At 35.6% G+C, this 18,284-nt stretch overlaps 1 protein-coding gene across 7 annotated transcripts in view; it reads right to left on the bottom strand.

Moving 5' to 3' along the window:
• LOC149705038 (uncharacterized) overlaps nucleotides 1-18,284 on the bottom strand; it is a 149,199-nt gene that overhangs the window by 90,789 nt on the left and 40,126 nt on the right. For 5 of the 7 annotated variants that reach the window (XR_016381504.1, XR_016381505.1, XR_016381503.1 and 2 more), the window contains one exon: nucleotides 585-733. The exons of the other annotated variants lie outside the window; for them this stretch is intronic. The gene's annotated coding sequence lies outside the window, so the exon portion shown is untranslated. The remainder of the gene's footprint in view (nucleotides 1-584; nucleotides 734-18,284) is intronic. 7 annotated transcript variants of the gene reach the window in all.

Here is an 18,284-nt window from a genome sequence, read left to right on the forward strand (position 1 = left end):
CAAAACATTCCGAACCCATTAAAAACCCTTCCAAAACATTCCGAACCCATTTAAAACCTTCCATAACATTCCGAACCCATTTAAAACCTTCCCCGACATACTAACGTAGGAATCTATTTATTTTAAATTAAACCTATTTGACCTTTACAGGTATATATGGTTTTCCAGGTGGAGTCATAACCCTAAAATCGCAAAAAAAGAAAAAAAAAAAAAAAAGCTCACCTTTAAAAACCCATAAACTAACCTAAAACACTTGTTTCTAATTGTCGACAATTAACTCAAGTGTAGTACCAAAACAGTCTACAACGATAATTCGCCGCGGACCTTTATGAAAAATACTTGACCAGAATCATAATACAATACAAAGGAGTTCGCCAGCCTTGTTAGAGAGTCGCGTACCGTCCACGGACAAGAATAAAAAATAGCTTATTAGCGCCTGCGCAAATAACTTTCACCAGGCACGGCAGCTAGTTAGGCCTAATATCGATTTTTCTACCCCCCCCCCCCCAAACGAAGGCAAGGCTTAGCGCCCCATATTAATTGAAACGTGCTCTAATTATACACTGGACAAAAAGCACAACTACCTAATGAAGGCCAACTGACGATCGTTCAGGTGTAATTAATGAATTTACCGACGTCCCCGGTTCGTTCACAGTCTTTCACGCTGTACCTTTTAGTTTTACCAGTGATTCAATCAAGACTTCTACTTCTTAAGGCAGCTGCGAGTGTTTTGCTAAAATAAACGAACGAAGATTAGTATTAACTTTTTGGTGAAGGTCAAAGATCAATTATTTGGAATTATCTAATCATACATGAATACACCTAACATAAATTCATAAGATATGTTCCTCCATAAGTTTGTCACTAGTTACAAACTGGAGCTTGTCATGAAGTGACGTAAGTCATAGTATCTCGTAAAGCGACGCCTGGTGAGGCGCTGCCAAAGGCTTAGTAATGCAGACTAAATAGGACTAGATTCAAGTCCTGCCAAATTAACCACCGAGTGTATAGTACTTCAATTCTAGCTTGTGGTTCTCGAACTAGCTCGAGCTGTAAGTCTCTAGCATTACGAACTTGTACAGGAAGTGTCATACTTATGGAACATATCTTATGAACTTATGACCTAACTATATGATAGTTTTAACAAATTTTGGTTGAATACTGGCAAAATTAAGCCGATTCACTTCATGAACATTTTTTTAAAATAACCGTTAGTAGTGAGGTAGGTTAGGTTATGTACATGTTGGAATTCATCGGCGGGGCCCGTTCAGGGTCTACGATTTGACCTTTCAACCTTAACAGAACGTACTATTAAAACTTAATAAACGTTGCCCATGGGCTAAATAAAACCTGATTGATTAAAATTTATAAAAGTGATATGTAATTAGTGTCCCTACTTGAAGTAGTTAATTAAATAGTAATCTATAGTTCATAAACTATTAACCTTTGACCCTTAGCATTACGTACTATATTTAATTTTTGAAAATTATATACGTGGAAGTTAATTTTGACAAAAATATAGTTCTAGATTATTAATTATTTAAATGAAACTGTATTCTTAATTACTTAAGATTTGAGATGGATTTACCTTAAGCGTGTTGAATAGTCTTACATTAAATTAACAGCAATAAACGACAAAGGCTTAAATAAAATTCCCTGTAATACGTGTCGTTTTGAAGCACCTTTAACGCGCCCTTTCCCCGACTTACTACAAACGTTTTTCGGAAAATTATCATGGGTTAAAGTAACTTGGACTCTAGCCAACAAACTGGCCTACTGCATGCTTATAAAAGTTTTGTCTGCTTGTCAAGGGGAACTGGGGAAAGCGAATCACGTGATGACGTAATAATTGATTTCTTCGGTGAAAAACGATTACATTTTGCAATATTTATACATCTCTAAACCATCTAAGTTAAATAACAAAATTAAACTCGTTAAAGATAGTTTAACTTGAACTTGTTAAAATTCGCTGACCTTCTTGGTTAATTTTAATTTATTTAATGACCGAAATAAAATTATATTAAATATATTACCTTTGATCTATTTTAATAGAAAAATTATTAAAAAAAGAAGAAAAAAAGGGTTTCTTAGACGGATAACCAATTCGATTTAAAATGACACGAAAAGTTTCTGCCTTTCTTTATAGTGTCAAGCGACATTGTTTCGGTTATACATATATACTTATAACGAAGTGTGGGAATTTCAAATTTTGATAGGTTCGCTTGAATTGTCCAGAGGTCAAAAGAAGCTAGCTAGCATGGCGGGACTCGTTTTTGGCGACAAAATAAAATTTGTTAAGCGTATCGTCAGTAAGGTGTCGGATACTTCAAATTAGAAACATCTTCAAAATAAACGTTCTGTCTTTGAAAATGCTCCGTTTGCATGGGGGAGAGTGATGCGATGGAGTAGTAAAAATCTGCATACCTATAATCATAAGTTTATAAGATATGTTCCATAAGTATGAGACTAAAAGGCCCACCAACAATGCTACTCCATTTCACCTCTCTCCTTGAAGGTAAAATAATAAGTTCATAAGGTATGTTCCATAAGTTGGTCACTGGTTACAAACTGGAGCGTGTCATGAAGCGAGTGAGGTAGGTCATAGATTCGAGGTAAAGCGACACCTGGTGGGTGAACTATGCGCTTACCACAGACTAAATAGGACCTAGATGTAAGTCCTGCATGCAAAATTAACCACCGAGTGTAGGACTTCAATCCTCGCTTCCGTCGTTCTCGAACTAGTTATCTCGAGCTGTAAGTCTCTCAGTATCATTAAGAAGTATAGGTAACATATCTTATAAACTTATGGTAAAATCTATAGTGTTCAAAATTTCTTTTTCTTAAGATATATAATGAACGTCGGGGGGCAAGTGTCCAACCCGCTATTTTAAGAGAGAAAAAGTATTCGACTGTTCGTCATTATGAATAAAAGGATTTGAGGTAGTGCGCGCGTGGATGGAATATTAAGTAGTCACCCATCCAATATATTGTTAGTGACTGGCTTCGTCTCTCTCTCCCTATGCCTTGGATATGTGTGTGGATCCCAGCATTCCTCGCTTCCAGGGAGGTTATTAGTGGACGCTAGTTTTGGTTTTCGCTAAGAAGTAAATGAGGCGAGACCCTTTTTATAAACCTTTCATGCAGACACATTAGGATAACGCCAAGGAAAGAAAAAAAAAGGTTAATTTCATAAAAATAAAGAACGACCATTTCCTATATATTTTTAATGATGACTGCTGCTGCAGTATTTTTACGCGCGATCTTTTTGCTAGAACATAAATGCTTCTTTTTTTAATTTCTTTTAAATCTTAAATTGGGATTTGGTTAAACGTAAGCTCGAACGAGGTTAATAATAATGTATATATGTACAGGGTGTTTCAAGAAAAGTAGTTGGTTGGAACGAAGTACAGTAATTAATTTTGAGTTGAAAATGTAACTGATATGACCAACTAGGAACAACCCCTTAAATTATGGGGGTCAACTCAACTGTACCTTCGTCCTACCGGTCATTCTTATTGGAACACCCTGTATATATATGTATATTAAAGGAAGGCAATTATAATTTTTGAACGCAAAAAATTACGCGTTACGGTTTTGGTTCGTTTTTATTGGCAGTTTGCACCATTTTTTCCCATGACTGTTTAATATGGTAACAAATAATTAGGTATTTCACCCTAAATTTCATTAAGACTTGGACTTAATTTCGTTGATTAAATTTAATTATTCAAACTTTTGCTAAATTTTAATTATTTACACCGTATAAAAATTGCAAATGTTGTCGCAAAAAATATAATAAATTACTTCTCAAATTTTGATTTTGGGTTCTAAATTTTCACAAAAATTCTTTCAAACTACCCCTATAACTAAAAATAAGGTAGGGACGGAAATTCAGATATTAATTTTAGAAAACTATGTCTAAAAATATTGGAGAAATTAAGATATTTCGTCCGATTGTTACGCTAGAATTACGCATTGATCCTGTACGTAACGTTACGCTTAAACTATTTGACAAGAGCGCAGAGCTCACAGATCATAAATTTCTAATCACATTAATCACGTCTTGTTCATGTCAATCACGTAATTCGTGCTCCATTAAACTTTAACATCACGCATTGAAAAACACGGGGACGATATTCCAACAGAAGTTAATTTGATTTGTATTTATGACTGTTTCTAAATATTAATTTCAAGCTACCGAATTAACGTCCCCTTCAAAATTAGTAAAATAGAAAAAACCTTCGCAGTTCATGTCAAAACCAAATTGAAAATTTACATAATTATAAATAAACAAGATTAGATTAAAATATCAATTAAAAATAACCCATTCCAATATACAAAATACGGCCGTCCAATAGTGGATCAAATTATACAATACCAATTTCTTTCTGAAACTGAAATATATCAATATTTAATTTTATCACATTTGTCTGGAAGTCTAAAGATTGTCGATAATTTATTCTAAAAACGGACGAATCACGCAATTAAAGTTCGATTATAAGCCAAACCCAATATACTAAAACTAAACAATTCCCAGAAGATGGCAAGCCTTATATTAAAAAAAAAAAAAACGAAGCACAAAAAAAATTTCTCGAATTTACAAAAGACTTCGATTTGGTACGTGAGATCATTTCAACTTTCTAAGGTCCCCATGGGCCTAGGGGGCATTTTGATATAAAATATATTAGACCCCATAAGATCGACCGTCCAGAAGGGAGTGGCCAGGCAGCACACAGCCCAAAATCTTGCCTTTTAAAAAATTGCCCGATGGACTAATGGCATTTCTTAACTATCATTGTATAAAAGTTTACCTTAAAAGTTAAGACTAATGCCGACACTATGAAGGATGGTTTGGTCTCTAAACATCCATATTCGGCTCACGTATTAGCCGGGAATGTCTTTGGCGACGACATTGGATAGCGAAATAACTAAAAAAAGAGCCCTCTCTGCTTTTTTCTAAATACCGTATTTTTATATCATAACAAAAAGTTGTAGAATATGGTCAGGAATTTAATGGCTCCGGGCATTTAACATGGCATGGCAAAAAGGCCCTAGCTTTATTTCTCTACAGCATGCGGCATTAATGATAGGAGGCGTTCGTCTTTGATCTAAAAGGTATATACCATGATGCCTCCACCCATAAACCTACCCGGGGTTGCTTTTGGAAGAAAGTAATTTCACGCGAAGTTAAATTTTCACGCTCAGATTCTTAAAACAGCTCCCGGGTTTCGGCACCATTTTAAAAATATCTTATTCTCCATAAGGATATTTTATTCATCCTTTTTGAAAGGGGGCTATGCATTCTTTTAGAGGGGCGTCTCCAGGTGGCGTATTTGCCAAAAACAAATCTTGATAACCTCTGTGATTCCTTTCTTGACCGGTAACCCGAATCGACCAAGGAAGGAGGTCACAGTAGGGCAACCTGACCCCACATTGAACCTAATCTAAACCAAAAACCTAACCCTGAGCAATGACAATTTAATACATCCCGGTTAGGAGAAAAAACTTTGAAAAGAAGAAAGATGAAAGATGGCGCTGCGAATCTTTTCATTATAACTTCGAGTTAGTTATCTTTAAGCAGCGGAGATGGGTATAATACCTACTTTTTACCTCTCCGTGTGACGTAGTCCAGGAGAGGTTCTGTAACGGCCGTGTCTGTGTGTGTGTGTGTGTGTCTGTGTGTCTGTCTGTCCGTTGTTACACCCACGTGACCGCGTTCGCAGTTTGCGTATCGGAGCAAACGTGTTCGCCATTTCCGAACTGCTTTCACAGTCACGGAAATGGCTCCTCTACTCGAGTTCTCACACCACCATCTTCTGGTTTTTGTCCATCCCACACGGACACTAGTCTGTTCTTACTGGCTTCTAATCACCGTCTTCGTCCATTCCACTTGGCCACCAGTCTGTACATACTGGCTTCTAATCACCACCATCTTCTGTTCTTTGTCAATCCCACATTGACACCAGTCTGCACTTACACTGCCTTCTAACACCACCATCCACTGGTCTTCCGTCTATTCCACATAGACACCAATCTGTATCATTGGCTTCTACTCCATTATCATCGTTTGGTTTTAGGATATACGCGGCGATCAGCTAGGGTTACGAGAAACGTCTAGCCGCTCCCTAAGGTAGGATCGCTACCAAAGGTTTTCGCATTTGCGGTTTTTCCTTACTATTATAATGGAAACGAATCGTATATATACCCCAAAATTTGAAGAAAGCGGGAAGAGGGGTACCCTTCACTTTAAACGTCAATATTAGCAAAGTTTGAGAAGATAATAGGTATAACTTTATTTTAAACGATTTAACTATTATTAATGTTAATTATTGAAGATTAAAATAATTAAAAATAATTATATTTATTTAAATATTAAAGATAAACCTCTCGTGCAAAGAGAGAGATTATCATTGCCTCCTATATCTACCAAGGCCCGTGCATGCGATATATTTCCTTCATTGCCTCCTATATCTATCAAGGCCCGTGCATTGTGATATATTTCATTCATTGCATAAACATAAGCGAGATTGTTTTGGGAAAAAAATACTGCTTCCACTAATGGGTTTATACTCCTTGTTACTGTTGTATAGAGTAATCATGAGAAAAGCTTTAAAAATTACGAGAGGACAGACCTTTTTTATCCTCATTCAAAAATATTTTTTGGTGCTAGAAAGCTTTAAAAAATCCAAACGGTTAGGCATTGGTAAAAAAGACAAATGATATTTTTCAAATCTAATGAGATAACGCCCACCTAGTTGAAAATTGCCGTTTTTTATCCGCGGGAGCCATTCTTAATGAGAATTTCGATGCCAGTAGGTTGTCAATTAAACTACCGGTATATTATTGTTGTTGGAAATTGGATATTAAGTCAAATTAAGTGGTTGTAAAGAGCCAGCAGGTTTTTGCCACTTCTTTTTGTGAGTATTTGATATTTATATGTAAAATGGAGGAAGATAATGTTGAGAGTAAGTATGAAATGCGGAAGCGCAAAGCGCGGGAAAGGATGAGGGCAAAAAGGTCGACGTTTTCATTGGATACTTAAGGTTATATAATCTTCTCGACACGGAGAGGTAATATTTTGGTTTTCCCGACTTGTATTTAGATATAATCGTAACGTACGCGCTATAGCCTAGTGTCTAAAGTCATTAATTAAGTAAAAAGATATTGTCCGAATATTGCCCTCTTGTCTTTAGGGGAAAAAATCTTAAGATTTATCGAACTGCATGGCTGGCTGCTGCTATAAGTTAGTTAATACCAAGTTTCTTTCAGGGCGAATACTGACTGTATGACATGAATTTCAGTTGGGGATGGGGATGGGGATGGGATGAGTTTCCTATACGAAGAATTGATTTATTTTACGCTCCCAAAACGTGTAATTAATTTTTAATTTAACAAAACCCGAGTAAATTCCAGAGATTTATTAATTATAACCTGTCTCCGCTGCTATTAGACATAAAGAATTTAGGATAAAGTAGCTTCTAGGTATAAAAGTGACAGAGAGTTTAAGAAACTAACAAAAAAACGAGTGTATATATTTTGCAATTTAATTGCTTTTGCGTTAGGCTTAAAATTCACGAGAACTTTTATGTTAAGAGTTGAGCCTAATTTAAAAAGAAAAGCACGTGTGATTTTTCTCGCGCCAAACGTGATTGATATGATTTCAATTCAGGCCTAAATAAATATAAAATCGAGGTAAGATTTCATATTTTCTAGCTACCTCATATTAAAATATATATTGATATGCTTAAAATAGGCCAAATGTATAGACCTATTGCATAAAATAAACCCCAATTTCAAAGCTTACATCGCGCGCTTCTCTGCGACAAACAAAATCGATTTTCTGAGAAAGATAGCGAAAGAATAGCTCAAGAGCGCATCGCATCTAGGCCATCAAGAATGTCCTCGGTACAGTAATGTCCTTCGATGGATGCCATGCCAGTCTACGGCGCTATACACCAACCAAAGTCGTCGACTTTTATTTTTAACAGAAGAATAAGGAAAATCCTTTTGCCTAACTCATCTCCCATCTTTCTAGCAGCTCGATCTCCATCCCGGGGATCCTCTTGCTCTTGCTCTTGCGCTTCTTTTCATCCATCGCGTCGTCACCAACACTTTGGTTTAACGTATTTTACCCCAATCCCTGGCGATAAAGCATATACCCAGAAACCCATCACCTTAAAGTAGACAATTTCTACGAGAGTATTAAACTATTTACATCCTGGTCCTTAAGGACAAGGGAAAAACTTTCTACGTCAAGCTACAGCCTTTGACGTAACCTAACACGTGACGCAGATACCGCCAATGTCTCTGATACTAAAGCCATGCAGGCTTTAAAGTCTCCTGGTGAGAAAAAAGGTAGAAGAAAAGACACGGAGGCCAATGGGGGGAGTAGGGGAGGGGAGGGGGGCGGTCAAATAATGAAAACTCGTCGCGTATGCAAATGAGTCTTCACCCGTAAATGTTCATTTGCATATGAAAAGAAGCAAAGCGGAAGACCCAGCGCCATGCAGGTATATATATGGGAAAATACCATGGGCTATTTCAATTCAGCTCACGCGCTACACAAGTTACGCCTTTATCCGTATTAAAATAAGTAACAGTATCTAATATTATCAAGGGTACGAAATATGTCACCGAACGTTTTTATAAAATTACCCCATCCGCACGCGCTGAGAGATGAAATGATGGTTGTCAGATTTTAAAATTAATACGTACAAAGTTAAAGAGGCCGGGTTTTAGCGTATATTTATCTAACGGCGGATCTCTCCTTCCCCTAATAAGACAATATTGGCTTAAATATGACGGATAATCCCGGGGCAAGATGTCCGGGATTCGCTCTTAATAGCAAAATCTGTTCCGGATAAACACGTGTGCACCAAACCCCTCGATATGTCTCTTCACTATCTACACCGAGTGTACACTAGTGCACTCCAAAATAGAGTAGGAGAATAGGGCGAGGTTCTTCGTCCAGAGTTTATAGGGAACAGTGATGGAATTTCACGTGAAAAATAAGTCCACCAACAATCAACTTTGGACGAAGGTCAGAATTGTGTACAACTGACCAATTTTTTTAGGCCTTTCTTAAAATACATATTTAGGCTTACAAAATAGTGTCCCTAACAATCGAGTACTAAGCTAAATTAAAATGACTAATTAAGCCGCAGTTTCTAAAAATAGATATTTTGGTCTATACAAAAGAACGTGTGAATTGTCACTCGGCTGTGTAAACGAGGGATATAATAGGGGATTGTAAAAAAGAAAGAGGTCACGTGAAAGTGTTTTCAGTACTGCCAGATAACTTTAAAAATAAGGCTGGACATATTTAAAACGTCCTACCACACCCCCTCCCCCGCCCATAATATTGTTTTTTTTTGGTGGGACAAGGCCTAACTGAAAAAGAAAATTTTTTTGTGGATTTGGATTTGGGCGCTACAGATAATTAAACGTTTTAATTTAAAACTGAATGTGAGTTTTTCTTTTCAATATGAAGTACGTTTGCATTGCATTGATGTTCATTTTTTATAAATAAAGGTCCAACCATAAGAATCCATAAGGATATTTTTAATCCAGCCTTGGTTCTTAAAGTTGACCTAAAGGAGCGTCTGCTCAAAGGTTCAAAGCAGCTGCACCACGTGACGAAACACTTTTTAGTGCCTTCCCCCCTATTTGTTTCCCCTCCTAATCTTTTTTACAATCCCCTATTAAAGTAAATCTTCGAAGATGTATCGTCCTTAACTTGAACAAACTAAACCAACCCATCGCATCGCATTGCATTGCATTTGTTGGACAAAGAAAGGCTCCGGGTTGTAAGAGGACAGGAAAGAGAAAGTAAATAGATACTTTCTAGATCTTTGAAAGGAAAACAGCCTTCGGGAAATTATATTCCGATGTTTAAATTATCCGCGTTCTTGAACGCAAATATTACGATGAGCTCCGCTCGGGATTTTAAAATATTTTTGGAGTACTAGTTGTATTTTAAAGAAAAGATTGCCTGGCTCAATCTCCGAATTTTAATATTCCCCTCGAACTGTTTTGTTTGTTCAAAATAGGTGCGTAGATAACGCTTTCATATTCCCTTTACCATAAGATATGTTCCATAAGTATGACACTTCTTATACAAGTCTGTAATGCTAGAGACTTACAGCTCGAGCGAGCCAGTTCGAGAGAGAACGACAAGCGAGAATTGCAGACTACACTCGGTGGTTAATTTGGCAGTCCATCTTATGCTAAGCCTTTGACAGTGCCTCACTAGGCGTCGCTTTACCTCGAATCTATGATCAACGTCACTTCATGACAAGCTCCAGTTTCTAAGCTACCAGTGACAAACTTATGGTGAACATATCTTATAAACTTATGGTTTAACAGTTTGTAAGTCTCCAATTTGAACTCTAACCCGCTTATATTTCAAAAAACTATTTAATTCAAATATCGCGTGTCCAATGTACATGGCTTTTAGTTAGGGAAGGCTGTGATGTTTACTGTTGATTTTTTTAACTCCCTTTGAATTTCGATAGATAAATTTCAAAAGGTAAATATTGTAATACCTTTACTTGATCGACTATTAATGTTATAAACTTTTAATGGGATTTTCTATAGGTAAAAATACCATTATTTTATTTACAAATGGCGTCCCATTTAAAACTTTTCTATAGGAAAAACTGTTTTTAACGATTTTTCCTCCGCTTTTGGTTTTTTTTTGGTGGTGGCGCTGACGGGCGTGAGTTTGCTTTGCAGATATTACTTTCCCATTAGAAGGCGGTAACTGTTTACTCGAATAAATATTAGCAAAATCGACTAAAGTAAAAAGGGAAACAAGATGGGTAAAGACGATAGCGTGATTATACCAATTTTGGTAACAAAACATCGCGTTACAACATCAACAGCATCGCCTTCGCCTGAACAAACGTATTAATTTCAACTAAATTTGTGGATGAAGCTTAAAAATTCTAAAATAAAGATTCTCTTTTATTAAAACGCCTAATATTCCAACGAAGATACTGTCACACCCCCTGGTGTTTTTCGGGACTCTGTTGACATAATTGGTTTAGGGCTCCCCCTATATTTTGAACGTCGCGTTCACTAATGACCAACTAATAATAAAATTGTTATTTTAGCATTAGCATAATGTTTAATTTCAGTCGCGAAATTAACAAATACGAACGGTAACGTCGAAATTGGAAGTTTCTTAATACGAAAAAGGCTCTTCAAAATATTTTTATCTCTAATGGATGAATCTACGCTCTAAATTAAAAGCCTCGTTTTGTTTTCTCGCATGCAGCCTTTATTGATATTCCTAATGGAAGTTGGGTTTCTCATTTTAGTCGTATTAAAATGGATCAATTTAAATTAACGGACAAAATTAAATATAATTCATTAGTACACAAAGGCACGATGACTTTTTTTAATCAGGGTTTTCAGGATATCTGGTCCTTCAGGCATTGAATAGGTCATATTTCTACACAGTTAAAAATTCACCAAGGCTTAGCTAATTCTCACATCATCAAAATGTTGTATATCTCCAAAAAATATAGAAAAAAAAAAACACCCAAATTTTGTCAATATCTGGTCCTTCAGGCATTTAATAGGTTATATTTCTACAAAACTAAAAAAAATGCACCAAGGCTTAGCTAATTCTCACCTCAACTAAATGAACATTGTAAGAGGGCGCGCGAAGTACGCGTTCAGGGGTCACGTGGTATGGGTCGTAACCTTCTTCTAAAGGTGGCAGGAATGGAACAGAACAGAACCCACACTTAAATTGACTCGGTGTACAGACTTTTAAAAGGGCGCGTCCCAGCCTGCCTGCATCCAGCAGTTTAGGAAGACTTCGGTAATGGTTAAGAGAGAGAGAGAAAGAACCCGCAACCTTACTTACGGCGGGCAACCGGTTCCCAGCCAGTTGATGTAGTTACCCTAGCGTGGGAAGAAAGCTTGCGACAAGACTAGGCAAAAGAAGGAATCGAGACAAGATTCATACAACGCCCAACGCATCACCGCCGTCGCCGCCGATTTTAAGCAAATGTCTCCTCAAAGCTTACGCGTCAATCACGTAAAACGTTAAAATCCAAACAAAGTTCGACGATTCAAGGTGGAGGCCCTTACGCCTATAGACCATTTCGATCTACTCCATCGTACAAGCTTGAACCGCGCTTAAAATATAGTGTTGTTAAAGGTAGTATGGTACTAAGAGTTGATTTTCATCAAAGTGGTCCATCGCACCACGTACGCACGAGCTAACATTGGATTTATCTTCGCGCCTTTTTTCACGTGGCAAAATTTCAAATACGATTAAGATTCAGTGATAATCAAAATTATTTCACTTTGGTTGGTAACTATGTATCTAAATTAATCCTTTTTTTGCCAGTGACATAAATGAATAATTTTATTGATAAGTTACTTAACCGGCTACTGAATTCCTCAAAAAACAAAAATTATAATAAATACCCAAAACTTCTTGCTGGCTCAGAAAATTTAGGAAAATTCTACTTATTTAGGAAAATAAAAAAAAATATTTTTAACTTATTAGGGTTATCATTTACTTATGGCAATATACACCTGCATTTAAGTTGATCGTGAAGTGAAGCGAAAACCAAAAAGAGAGAGAGAGAGAAAAAAAATACCAACTCCAATCAATCTCGATTGAATTTCACTGGAATGACAGGAGAACTCGGTTAAGAACCATGAAGCATTTCAAAGACTTGTTCAAACATACAAAAATTCAAGATCCTGTCATATAGCGTATGGCTAGAAATTTCAGTAAACATAATTTTTCACCGATTCTTAATTCAAGATAATAGTTTCTGTTTTTCGGAAAATAGGTCACCCCTCAATCGCACAAACTTATGGACAATATGATAGCTTTATGGTAACGCGGAGCTCGCCGCCCTACATGCAGCAGAGCGGAAGAAGATGTCGAGGGGCTACTCACTTCCCCAAAAAATGTACACCAGATTTCTTATTTCCAAATATTTCCGATTTATTTCTATTATTTTTGTATTTCTTAATTTCCCGATATTTCTCCTAAAATTTCCAATATTTTCACTATATTTCCCTTAAATTTCCAATATTTCGATTATTCCTTCGTATTTCTAATATTTCTCAGTATTTCTATTATTTTTGTATTTCTTTATTTCCCGATATTTCTCCTAAAATTTCCAATATTTTCACTATATTTCCCTTAAATTTGCAATATTTTCACTATATTTCCCTTAAATTTGCAATATTTCGATTATTCCTTCGTATTTCTAATATTTCTCAGTATTTCTATTATTTTTGTATTTCTTTATTTCCCGATATTTCTCCTAATATTTCCAATATTTTCACGATATTTCCATTAAATTTCCAATATTTCCATTATTCCTTCGTATTTCCAATATTTCAATTATTCCTTCGTATTTCCAATATTTCCATTATTCCTTCGTATTTCCATTATTTCCGATATTTCTCATTATTTCTTAATATTTCCGATATTTCTCATTATTCCTTCGTATTTCCATTATTTCCGATATTTCTCATTATTTCTTAATATTTCCGATATTTCTCAGTATTTCTTAATATTTCCGATATTTCTCATTATTTCCCAATATTTCCGATATTTCTCATTATTTCAGATATTTCCCTATATTTCCGATATTTCTCATTATTTCTTAATATGTCCGATATTTCTCAGTATTTCTTAATATTTCCGATATTTCTCATTATTTCCCAATATTTCCGATATTTCTCATTATTTCAGATATTTCCCTATATTTCCGATATTTCTCAATATTACGATATTTCTCGAAATATTGAAATATATTTCTTAAGGCTTGTACACCATATTTCGTAAGTGGCTACCCCCTCGGAAGATGTTACCATAGAACGTGTGTTACCATCATCTAAAGAAACATCAGCTACCAGATGCTGCCACAACCATGGCACTATCAACAATGGTAGTGGTACACACATCAACTCGAAGCTTAGGGTGCTGCATGCCGACATGATTATTTTCAGCTCTCGATAAAACTATTACTAAACCCTTTACGATTTCAAAAAGGGTGATTAGAAGGTTTACTTGCTTGTTCCTTCACTTATTCTTGAAAGAAAAATTATAGAAATTGCTACGGGTGCAAGGTATCTCCAGAAATACCTGGAGATACCTTTTAAAGTTGAAATTGGCGCCATTTGGCCTCTACACCATTTTAACTCCCACGATTTTGCTTCTAAGTGTGTTTATTTTTGTTATTTCTCTCTTTCTCTCTCCTTTCGGCATTCTTTAGAAAAAAAGGCGCTTAAGTTGTAAAGAACCAATTACGGATAATTTTGGTACTCAATCTATGTTATTACTATTTTGCCAAAAAAAAAATATGAAAACTAACCCCAATTTTAGAAGAACTTTTCTTTAACATTTATTTTTATATTTTTGGAAACTGTAAAAAAACAAATGTACATTATAAGGCACCTTGAATCTTCGTTTTGTATTAAGAAAACAAGGCGTTCAAAACAAGACTCTTTTCTCCCCCCAACTTCTGAAAAAGATATATTATTATCCCTTTGAATAAATTAATTTCCTTCGTTACAAGTATAAACTGAAGAGGTCTCGACACATGGGGTGTCGGTATTTCATTTTAAATAATCAATTGCCCTCACATTTTATTCCAAATAAGCGTGTTTAAATTCAAACCACTATACGCAACTCCTCTCAAATCAAATTCACGGCTGGTTAATACGTAACTATACGACTTGCCTATTAAGGTCTAACGCCAAGGCCTAAACTTCGAGAGCCAACACTGGTGTTTAAGTTAAATATTCGCTTTAAAACTCTATAGTTACGATGTCAAAATAATGACTAAGATCCAAATAGGAGAAAAAATATACGGACACTTTGTTCGGGATGAGTGCTTATTACGAGAACAGAACTCGCAGCCAAATTAAACCCACCCCGCGCAGCGCCGCCAAGCATCCTCTAGAAGTGCAACTTAAACTAAAAACTTAACTTTGATACTGTTGCAAGATGCAATTGAAATGGACCCCAATTCCAAGGTCTTTTTATTACCAAAAGAGAAGAAGAAAGAAGAAAAAAAAAAACACCGGGCGGATTTAACGGGGATGATAGCCCGGTCCGGCCCAGGAACACCCACCCTCATCAGCGTAAAACGTTCACTTTTTTACTCCATATCCCCCAAATATTTTAACACGTGGATAGTGGTATCAGATGATGTTGATGTAGATGTGAGCAGTAGTTTCAGGAATAATTTTAGAAAGATTGTGAAATTAGAATTCTTGTTAATTTTTGGGAACATTGCTCGACAGAATTTCCCCATTTTTGTTATATTTTTCAGAGTCTAGCCTATTTGCGGAATTTTCCAAATTTCCTAGTCTATTCGCGCAATTTTCAAAATTCCCTAACCTATTTGCGCAATTTTCCAAAATTCCCTAGCCTATTTGCGCAATTTTCCAAAATTATCTAAATATTTTCACATCATATAAAAGCTCGGTAATATTGGTGAACATATTATACTAACACATAGACGTCTTGTTTTTAGAAGTCTAACATTCTAGGCATTAGGCAACGTTGATCCAGCTACTTTGAGAGAGTCAAATGGCCGGGACATAAATGAGGGTTTAGCGATATATACTTAGAGTAAAAAAATCTCTCTTTCTCTAGTCTTAGCTCTCTCTAGCTGTATCTACCTCTGGCGGGCTGGCTTGGTAATAAGGGGTTTTTTAGCTGCAGGGTCAAAGTGGGCCTTGTCAGTTTCTAACGGCGGGAACTTTTCTTTAATCACAATCATTGGGAACCAAAGGCAACCGAAAAAGAAAAAAAAAGAAAAACCCTCTCCTCCTGGATGAATTATCTAGGATGATTACGGACCAAAACCATGGCTGAGATGGTTCCATGGAAAATTTCATTTGAATTAAGACAAATGGAAGATATCGGTTCTAGAGCTAGAGTTACCCATTTAGTATTTACTAAGAAACTAACTGTCCATATTATTTTCAAATTAAAATAGCCAACTAACTGACTTTTATATTTAAATTTATTAAAATTACTACTTAAATCTTAGTTTATTTTGGGGGGTTATGTCAATTAGTAAACAATAAACATGGAATTTATAAACCAAATTCATAAACTTTAAAAGAATTTTTGGGAATATTTTTTTGTAAGTCAAAGTTAAGTATCAATTGAGAAATATCTCTTAATGACATCAAAGGCAAATAAAAATAAGAGAAATTGGCGTAGTGTGGTTTACGACTTAAGTCTCAATACCTACTATCTACGTAGTTTCTTTGGTCGACCAATTAGCGTTCTACAATAATTAATATTACCTTATATTTTATAATTCCTCACCTGTCTTATTTAAATTATTATTTCAAATCAGGTAGGCAAACGTAACATTTTCTATTATTTTAATTTGTCATTGATATTAGCAGGAGTTCATAATAACCCGAAGTACGAAACTGGTTAAAAAGCCCGTAATAACAAAGTTTCGCCGTAAAGCTCAGCGGATTCATACACCGCTTAACTCCCAAAGAAATAGTTACCCCATTTTTTAGCGCCCACGCGCATTAACTTACACACTTCCGGTTTAGCACTATTTTTATCTTGTGATTTTGGGAGCGAAAATGGCTCACGTCTGCTTCTGTCGGAACGGTGTAAATTAAGCCTTGGCTAAGAAGTTTATCGATAGTTTCTATTTTTCTACAAAACATTTAAACGATCGTCAATAATTTTTTGTTGTGATATGTGTGAGTGAGAATTCCGTGGTTAAATTAAAACGGATCTTTAATTTAAGAATTGTAACGTGTTTCTCCGTCCACCATATCGCCATTTTTCTTTTCGACGGAGGGCCCAGCCAAGGGAAGTTTTGGAACGAAAACCAAGGAGCATAGATACCACTACGATATACTGTAAGGTTGTATGTCAATAAACAGGCTAATCCTTTCTATGCGCAACGACAGAATCTTGTTGTTCGCGATTTTTACCATTAGCTCTATGGCCAGTTTCATACTTCCCCCCCCCGAAGGGGGGTTATTATGAACTCCTGATATTAGTCACAATCACACCAGAACCGCGGTAGAAACACAGAACTTTTCAAAACACCCAGCTAGACCCCCAATCCGGGGTCATAACCCCAAATTATTTAAATGAAACTGAACCATAGTACCGGAGGATGTATATAATTAAGACAAAACAATAAAAAACAGTTCACTATCTTATTTTGTATCATATCAATATCGGAAATTTCACGGTCGACTTAAACCTGACATAACGTTACAACCTTAAGCTGAGGTTACGCTATCCGGTATCGCGTATTTGTACAAAGGGCTCCAATTGAAACAAATTTGCTTCAGCGACTTGAGTATCAACCGATCCCCAATTAAAAGGGGTGGTGTTCTATTACGTCCTTAACCTACGTGGGAAGAAGATGGAAGAGAGCTCATAGGTCATTCAGGTGTTGTATCTGATGACGCGTGATTGTACAAACACTAAACCGGAAACGAAAATAAAACTAAAATTGAATATGGTATAGAAGGAGTAAATAATTTTGACTACCATGAAAATATTTAGATTTTTGCAATAATTAATCAAAATTTAAGCAAGTTCGAAAAGTTAATTTTGTTTTAAATAATAAAATAGGTAATGACGTCATAACTGTGTAGCCTCAAGATTGATGTAAAATATTCATAGGTCAGGTAGTCAATATAGTGTTCATACAACTTTTAGAAATTCGATATCCCTGATATTTCAAATTAGTTTATTCCCATATAATTCCCTGATATTACCACCAGGTCCTGTTTCCCTGAATTTTACTAACAATTATAAATTTCTCAGTTTCCCCTGAATTTTACTAAAAATTATAAATTTTCCAGAGTTTCACCTGAATTTTACTAAAAAAATTTAATTTCCCTGAGTTTTCCCATGAAATTCACTAAAAATCATAAACTTTCCCAGAGTTTCCCCTGAATTTTAATAAAAATCATAAATTTCCCCAGATTTTTCCCTGAATGTCACTAAAAATTATGAATTTCTCCGAGTTTTCCCTAGATTATACAAAAAATATATAAATTTCCCTGAGTTTTCCCATGAATTTCACTAAAAATCATAAACTTTTCCAGAGTTTCCCCTGAATTTTAATAAAAATCATAAATTTCCCCAGATTTTTCCCTGAATGTCACTAAAAATTATGAATTTCTCCGAGTTTTCCCTAGATTATACAAAAAATATATAAATTTCCCTGAGTTTTCCCATGAATTTCAATAAAAATTTTAATTTCCCCTGAAATTTTGGTCAAATATTTATTTCC

This window comes from Phalangium opilio, unplaced genomic scaffold, assembly GCF_054372755.1.
Source record: "Phalangium opilio isolate 3A_F unplaced genomic scaffold, DU_Popi_V2 ptg000014l_1, whole genome shotgun sequence".
Classification (NCBI taxonomy): Eukaryota; Metazoa; Arthropoda; class Arachnida; order Opiliones; family Phalangiidae; genus Phalangium; species Phalangium opilio.